The following is a 9,744-nucleotide window of genomic DNA, read 5'->3' as shown; positions in this document are numbered from 1 at the left end:
AAAGAAGTAAGCTAATGGTTGTTTCCAGTTTTGATAGATACCCTTAACCAAGATGAGAACTGCTACGTTTCATGCAGGTAGCGAATTACATGATTGCAAATTTCCTATATTTTTAAAACCTATTACTTTGTCTCGTGTAATATTATAAAATAAATGAGTTTTAAGAGATATTTTATCCATGCAAATCATGCAATACATGTTAATACCTTTTAATATTTCAACTATATCTTTTAATATTCAGAATACATTATTTTACAATCCTGGCTCAATATAACAAGGTTGTGCGAATCTTTTTAAAGTGCTACAACTCGGTAAGCAAAATATCTTAGACTTATTCGCATAATTTCTATATAGTTTGGGATTCGCAAAATATAGAGGTAAATAATATTGTTTAAAAGTCGTACTGTACCTTCTACCTCTGCTCTCTTTCTGGAACAAGCGTGCATTTTTAAAAAACTTGCAGTCTCTTTTGGATGATAACATTTACTAACTTTTCTAATAACATATCTAATGCATTAAAATCTTGCACTTTAGAGTCTTGAATTTCCTGCATTTTCGCTTCTAATTATGTTATCTTCTTCTTATACTTCTTTATTCTTTAATGCAATTTTTTTTCGTGGCAATAATGAAGATAATGATAAACCAGTTTGTACTATTGCGTTTAACATTGTCTTTATTTCTCTCTGCTCTGCATGAATTGTATCGATTCCTAAAATATCATAATCATATAATTATTAATATCTTTTGTTTTTCAGCTGCAGATTTAATTTTTAAGAAATATAAATATTGAAAATTACTTATGGATGTACAATAGTTTTATCTTCAATGTCCATATTATTTACTTCTCGGTTATTACGTACAAGTATGTTTATTTCATTTTGTTCCAAATTCTGAATGTCTTCGGAATACATTATCACATCAAACAAATTTGAATCTGTTTCTTTATCTATAGAAGCACATTGTATAAATAAAAACATTGTATAAATGTATATGTATACACACGTATAAAATAATAAAATAATGTACATATCTACACGTGCGTGCGTGCGTGCGTGCGTGCGTGTGTGTGCGCACGCATATACGTGTACATGTGTGTAGATATACCATATGTACATGATTTTATTATATTACAAAAATTTACTATTACTATTATTATTATCATCATAAATAATGCCACTTGGAACTGCATTCGGTTGTAATTTTGTTTGTTCGTAGTTCAACAACATCTTTTTTTGAAAATGGCGCCTGCATATTCTATAATTATTATAACTCTGTTTTTTTCGATAATAAATCTTTTCTACTACATACACTTATCCATAATGCTGACCTTAAAGAAACAAATAATGCGTAATATAATAGATTTGCAAAAAGTAGGGTAAACAGAATTATTCCGTCATTTTCAACCTCAAAGAAATATAAAATTGCAACTCATGATCAATCGCAACGTGGTCATTTGCAACACGTAATTAATTGCAACGTAGCCATTTGCAACGTAGTCAATTGCAACGTGGTCAATTGGGACAGTGGTCAAATAGGACGCTCTCCAAATTCATGCAGCGAAGCTTCAATAGCAAAACTGCCCCATTCCGCCGAAAACGAAACCAGCTCTTCGCTGAAACCTTCTTACCCTTTCATGAAACGAACTTTCACTGATGATGTTACTCTCACTATGCCATGAATAAAGGAGTGTTGAACAGACAATTCAAAAAATTGACCAATCAAAAAATACTTGGAATTATTTAGCCATCAAATGGACCATACTCAGAGTCAACGTTTTTTCGCTCCAGAGTTGTTATGTTCTAAATAAAACGTTTAAAACAGATTGTTTAAAACGAGTTTAAAACACTTTTGTTTTAAACAATTTTAAACTATTGTTTAAAACTGTTTAAAAACACTGCAATTAAAATGTGTGATTTGAAAAAAAAAAGGTAAAAAAGAAACAAAAAATAATATGTATGTTGCAAAAAGATTTTATTTATTTATATGTAGAATATTGCCGATACATATTAGGCAATATGAGTTGTGCGTCAAACTTTGCAGGGGCAGACACGGTTCAGTAGTAATGATGGGACTTTATATTATATAAAGTTTATATTACAAAGACATTAATTAATTGATCGATTTATCTTCAAAAAGTTTTGATTCAACGTAACTTAATTTATATTATTACAAGGCTTTATCATTTATATTATAAAACTTGTTAAACCAGAAACATATAAATAATAAAATAAAATCGTTAATCTTTTAACGGAATATAAACTACAATACATTCAGTAGAAGTTTCTTTCTACTAATAACTGTAAACATAAAAACTTTTAAAAAAGATCAGTTTATACAGTCTCAGTCTCAATTCTCAATATTCATATTCAATTAGATTAGTTTTTTGTTCAATGCCTTCAAAATTGTTACTAATTTTTATGGCTTAGTAATTATACATATTAACGGACACCGCCTCGATGACCTTGACATATACGAGTATACGTCAAAAATCGATTGAGCGCAAGAGGTACCATCCCTTGTCACTATGTCCGCCAAGTCCACCACCGTCGAGGGAGAAAGCGAGGTATTGGGAATGTCCTGAAGCATCAAAGTCGCCAATGTCATCATCATCATCATCATCAACATCGGCAAAATATAAATCAAACGGTATGTATCTTCTTTGTTTACAAATGCGTTTATGGTGAGTATTAATACATTTTACTCTCTGCTAAAAGCAAACAGTAATCAACAAGTTTTTTTTGTTCTCTTTTTTCCAGAAAGCGCTGCTATTGATGCTCAAGCGTCATCAAACGCCGCTGATCTTAGCCGATGTCTCTAACAACCAAACGCCGCGCCACTGATATTCGAGCCACTGATATTTGCGTTATTACTCGATGCCCAATTTGCATTTTTTTTTTAATATTTTTTTAATTTACTATATATAAATTAATGCAATAAATAATAATAATAATAATAAATTTTTGTATTTTTTAATCTGTATTTGTTTCTTTCGTCCTTCCACGTACCTGATCTATTACAGCGATTCTATATAGTTCTTGATTGTATTATAGCTTTTCTATTCATAATTTTTTATACACATGTACAGTCATAAAAGATCCCTTCTGTTCAAAATAGAAGAGACACAAGCCGCTATTCTAGCCCTCTATTTTTATATACGTGTGAAGAAATTACACCATAATTTTAGATTAAAAATTTTTTTATTTATATTTCTTTTACATAATTTTTTCTTACGCACAAAAAACTACAGCTAACAGTTCGCAGTCGAGGAGTTGATTTTTATCAAAGCAATCGCTAGCGCATATTACATTTGGTACATCTTTAGCATTTATTGCAGTGGATGCGATATTCGAGAATCGTGTAAACTTTGTATCGACTTTCTCAACAATACCAACCAATTGATCGAATGCTAATTCAATGCATTGATTTAAGTTGAACATAAACAATATTGTCGATTCAGTCATCATTAAACGTACGTCGGATAATTCCAAGCATACAATTTTAGCATTTTCAATCTTACTGAATCGCACAGTCAGTGGTTCAACGCTAATAGAATTACTCTTGTGATGATTCCGAGGACAGTTTTAAATGTTCCAACATTGTTCATAGAGTCCTTTCTATGTTTCGATAAATAGTATTAATTTGTTTCCATGATTATCTCCTATCGCAATCTCTACGTTGCTCGGTGGACCAACATTGATACCAATTTCTAGGAATGTATATCCCGTACGTCAATGCATATTTCCTGCCTAGTATACGAACCGCACGATGCATGGGCGCGCTATAAAAAATATAAAAAAACATTAAATATTAGGAGTATAAATAAGTTTCCGCCGTTTTTTATCAAAAATTGGGCATTTATTGTGAAAGAACGGTACCTAATGTTTTATTCGAAGTATTGTTCATCGCTAGCCATTACTTTTTCCCATCTTTCTGGCAGCATACGGATACCGCGTTGGAAAAACGCTTCATCTTTTGAAGCTATCCACGAATCGACCCAATTTTTGGTATCTTCGTGAAGTGTGTACTTGGGCTTCGTTCTTTCTCTTCCATCTGTTGCGATCCTATACTTACCATATTATTCTCTTTCTTTTCTTCTCTATAATTTAGTAATTATGATAACATTTTTTATGACTGTAATATATAATAACATAGTAACTAATTATGATATTTTTATTAATGTAATACAAATTGCCAAGCGCACTTTCTTATCGATTAATTCAATATTTGTTAAATCGTATTACTACTCAATAGTTATTATTAACTAATTCTTAATTACAAGGAAAGGAAAGAGGAAAGAAACTTAAAACGTATCAAAATAAAAAATCTCATTTTATTTTAAACTTGATATATTCCTTTTTGGAGTTGCGACTACCAATTGTATATCTTAAATACATTCTGTAACGCACAATTCTTAACATATTTTACACATCGCATAGTATTAGTAATATCTAGATTATTCAAAGAATCTATATCTTCGTAATCAATATCCAGGGTCTTAATGGTCAAATCATCGCTATCGAATATATCCACTAACCATTCGCGTTTTTCACACCCTTTAATATATACAAGAGCCTTATTGTCATCATCTTCTTCCGCACCAATTACAGCCATTGTAATCAGGCGTTTCACCATGCTGTACGGGATCATCCCGTCTTCCCATCGAAATCCATGGTGATAAGCACTCAGCCAGGAAGCACAATACTTTTCGGATTTTGTCAAGACATTCCATGGCATGGGACATGTAAAAATGTGATGAGAGAGAATGGTTCCTATTCTCAACACCGCCACTTCCTTCACGGTAAATTTCTTCCCAACGATAAATCCTTGCAAATCCATGAACGTTGGCACGGACAGTCGAGAAGACTGCGGTCGATTGCGGCGTATCGTAGATTTTATATCGTGTCGGAGGTGCACTTAGATGATTTTGCGCACAACGTTGGTCAATGGATTATACTGAACCACACGATCGTGTATGATGAGACAATAGGCTATTGTATTTGCGGGCACGTTCTCCTTACATTCAAAGTCTGATCGCACGTCCACGATGCCACTCTTGACCGATTCGAGAGCAATCGATGATCACGAACGGACCAATACGTAAAAAAGTTGAAAAGGTGAGACTCGGTTCGAGATATTCGTATCCATAATAGCTCTTGCAGAAACGTGCGTACAAGTTGTACAGAATCGTGCATCTGTTTTTATCAAAATCCAGATTCAAGTCATCGTACGGATAACATTCCGTATTCAGGTAAAGTTTCGCATTAGTTAATTTACAGTGGTCGAATCGACTTATATCCTCGGACATGACATTTTTTCGACCAGTTTGCATAGCGAAAATGACGTAGCGCGGCTTCTCGAGCTGCCGTCTTAATGGCCCACGAATGCTTGGTTGTGCTCTGTAAGAGCGGAAACTCGTACAGATCCCACGAGCGAAGAGCTATGCTCAGATATCGTCCGTTCTCCAAAGCGCGCAGCATCGACAGCTTATTTATCTCGCTCAATAACACATGCGGCATTCGCCACTGTACTTTGAATAATTCGATCGTCGGCTTTGTCGCCGATCTCCCGTCAGACAATTGTTGTCGTTGCGCGCTCGTATTAAAATCAATTTGTGACGAGCGTTGATCACCACACGTCTGTAATCTTCGCAAAAGCAGTACGTAGAGCGTACACAGAAATTAAAGTATCCGGCTGCAGTAGTCTGCGCATCCCAGCCGGCATTCCACAGAATCACACTTCTGTGACTCTTGGATGACACTGTTACATAGTTTTTAAGCGTGCTAGTTATGCCTACGTATCTGTTATGATCAATCTCCACACCGTTGAGTTCATATCAAATCTCGAATATGAACACGAAGCAATTATTTCCCAATACCATGTTAGCACCACTTTGTTCTTCGTCAGTTTTCCCTCGACGTATAGAAAGCTTTCGTACGGCAGTGTGTACAGATCCTGTTGCTGTATGGGTATTCTTATCTCGCTGTACCCGAACGTTGTGTTGGCGGTTGTACATGTGAGACTCAATTTTGACGAGACGATTGTCGAAGATCGGATCATATTTAATGTTTAGGATATCAGTCATCTAAAAAGTTGTGTACTGCAAATCCCAAAAACTTCAAAAATTTAACTTTTGACGCGTTAAGCTTCTTCTTCCTGATGCAGCTAGATGAGCAAGTGTTATCGAACTGTGACGGCACCGTCTTTGTAAAGAATACGGTATCTTTCTGCGTGCTCTCCGTTCCGTTCAGCACGAGCACCTCACGCTCGCGTTATCACTGTCGCCGTCGTACGTACAATCTAACGATGATCTCTTCTCCTCGAAAATCAAGCAATCTGTTCTGGTTGACGACGCGTATCGTTAGATCCGTAATGCTCCGTGCGATAATGATCAGTAGGTAAATGATCTGTGCCGGCCTCTCCGATATCTTATATCCTGGTGGCACGCTCGGCGAAAATTTGTGTATCGTGTGCGCGCTTTTGCCGTTGCTGTACGCATCCGCGATGACGTTACACTCTACGCGGATAATGTTTACCTTCGTTCTGTTGATCGACATGTCCGATTCGTGCCATCTTTGCGATCGCAGTATACGGTTCAACGAGAATCCCAGCAGCGATCCAATGCTGTTGGGCTTGTCAAAGTTTATTCTGTATGCACATCTAATCTCGCATTTCATCGTGTTGTAGTTTGCGCGGACTGTAATTCTCCACCCTCACCATTATCGTCATCGGTGTCATTATTGTTATTGTCACCACGCATTACGTCAACGGTTTTAACCACGTCGCGGTGTGGACGTTTCCGTAAAATTGCGCGTTTCAGAAATTCATTTATGTCTCGCACTTTGTACGAACCTTCGGGAATTGTAATTTCCGCGTCGTCTTTGGCAAAATAAAATTTGTTGTTCGATTCATTCACGTTCGGTATCGGGATGATAAATCTCAAAAATCGCCAGACCGAGCTCGTAATCGCGGTCACTCAAATCTATGGCGGGAAAGTAGTTCGCTGCGAGGATGGTGCTCTTCCCGCTCAGCGTAAGCGTCAGCGACACGGTATTTGACTAATATTGAGATTTCACAGCATCTCGTCGAGCTTTAAATTCACGCGCGTCTACCGTTTGTAGAAACCGCAGACACATCTGTCCGCAGAAGCTCTGATCGTACGTCTGATAGGACGTACGATTGTACTCAATCGCCGTAGCACCGTTCCCGAAATATCGCACCAGTTCCTTGAGAGGTCGAAGATTACCGAAACTGTCAAAGTGTACGACGCGGTTGTTCCTCTTCGCGTGCGCTACGCAGTGAGTACCAAGCCCCGTCGCATCGTCCAGATTCACGATACCGCTTTTGTTTCGACACGCACCGCTCGTCAGTAACGTGTTACGCATGAAAATGCCTTTAAAGTATGGTATGCGCATACGTCTCGCGAGCTCGTTTAATTGCACATTAGTAGGGCACATAGGTAGTTGCGCCAGACGGCATTTTTATCTTCTCTTTGGCGTTTTTATTTTTCTTTGCAGCTACACCCTGTCCATGTTTGTACGGGCCGAGATACAGTCCGCGTCCATATTTGTACAGAGCGAGATACTCGTACAATCCGCGGCCCTGTTCCATGGCGCGGTCATGACGTTGCAGCTCTTCGACCTGACGTCGCGCGCCTTTGTCGTTTACTGCTTTTGCCACGCTGGTCGCTCCGCCGACCAAGGACTCGAGCGCGCCCAACATTGATAGAAACGGTAACGCACTGCGTTTCGCCATTGGAAGTATCCGCTTTTTCGTCACTTTTTTCCTCGTCGTTTTCTTCTTCGGTTTCATGCCCATGCCGATCTTGGTCTTGGCTTTCATCACTGCCCAGACGGCAGCAGTGGCGGTTCTCTCGCCCAGAGTCGAATCACTCGCGATAATGCGTTTCCGCGCCTTCTCGACTAGTATATTGTCTGCCGCGTGTCTATCGGTGAGATCGTTGCTGTGCGAATACGCAATGTCGTGTTCTCGACACGCCGCGTCCAGCGGATTTATACCCGCGTCACCTCTGGCTAATCGCTTCGCAAGTCGAGTGCCCGGGCTACAAAACTGGTAGCCCGGAATATGTAACTCGAAAGAAAGCGCGTTTACCGCTTGATTCAACAGACTGCCGCCCGACGCTGACATTCGCTACAATCCTTTATCTTAGGTGCGGGACCGTCGATGTGCGTTCGCTGTGACGCACGGCTGATTGTAATGCTCATCACAGCGACGATAGGTTCGAACCTCCGAATCTGCCTTCACGTGTTCCGGAAGCTTGTCCCAGACGTATTCGATGTAATCACCGTACACGCGTAAGAGTATAACCTTCGGTATATATTGCAACTGCTCGGCGCTCAAGTCTCGAATATCGGAAGGATGACCCAGCGCGAGATACATTTTGCTACTGCGCGATTCGCAGGTTTCGCACGTCTTTAAATAGTCCTTCGAGAGCGCACAACCTGTAGTGTGAGCATGAAATTCGTGCTGCAACCGCTGACAATACACGTCACGAACTGCGACGCGAAATCGCAAATGATGGGGAGCAGAGCGGAGAAGAGCAAGTAGAGCGAAATGCTGCCGACTACTATACGCGCGATTTGCAGCCCGTCGAATTGTGGTAAAACCAACGTTTTCATAAGCTTAATCGAGAGCCCGAACGGTGTACGTTTCGAGAACGTATACGTCTATTCGAAATCATTACAACAGTCAAAGTATCAATATCTCGAAAATTTGTTTACGTCTACCGATGAAATCGGCTACTTTACGTTCTCCAACAACAGCGACGTCGTTTCACCGAGTGAGGCGCGTCCAAATTTTATTTTTATCTTGGATGACGTGGCATGCGACAAGCAGGATGCGGCGAGAGAATACTTTTCGATGGATCACCACGCGAACGTTGACTGCTTCTATCTCCGTCAGACATACGCGAGGATACCTAAACATCTGATACACGACAACGAACCTTCTGATCCTGTTTAAACAGGACGGTACCAACTTGAAACATGTTTACAACGATCATGTGAATACCGACGACGTATCGTCGTCGTACGACGAATTTTGCGCGTTGTGCCGCGGCTGCTGGCAACAAAAATATGGATTCGTAGTGATAGACAAAGACAGTGCGCTCACAAATGGACGATACAGAAAAGGATTTAACGAGCAATACCGTAACGCGACCAGTCGTTGTCGATACTTAGACGAACATGGCAGATGTGTGTGAGCGTGAAAAAATCGTGAGGGCGATTGAGAAGACGAGCTAGTCAATCCGCAAGAAACATCGCGCTCTGAAGACCAATAGAATTGAGGAGGGCATCGCGTTGGACAGCAGTGATGCGAATTCCGGGCCGCTTGCAGCACGCGATCAGCGCCACCGATCGGCGGCATGGCGCAACCGGTAGCAACACAAGCATGAGCCCGTGTCCGTGTGACTTGGTTAGTTAGAAGCGTGCCGACTATATCGCTCTGTCCTTTTTGCACTACGTTCTTGCTTGCCTTGTCGGCGCGCTGAGAACGAGAGAGAACCTTGCTATCACTCAAGCAAGCATCGAGCCGATCGAGCAATCGAAATATGTTTTCTCGGCTCTCGGCAGTCTCGGCGTCAGGCCAGGCGTATATCAAGAAACATGGGGGCATGGAAACGTTCTAGATAACATATAAATTTTAATAAATTGTAATAATCATATATACCTCTCCCATTAATCCAAAATATTATAAATCGTGTCAAAACGCAATAGTTGACGAGAG

This window comes from Trachymyrmex septentrionalis, unplaced genomic scaffold, assembly GCF_001594115.1.
Source record: "Trachymyrmex septentrionalis isolate Tsep2-gDNA-1 unplaced genomic scaffold, Tsep1.0 scaffold133, whole genome shotgun sequence".
Lineage (NCBI taxonomy): Eukaryota > Metazoa > Arthropoda > Insecta > Hymenoptera > Formicidae > Trachymyrmex > Trachymyrmex septentrionalis.
Note: the sequence above shows the minus strand (reverse complement) of the source record.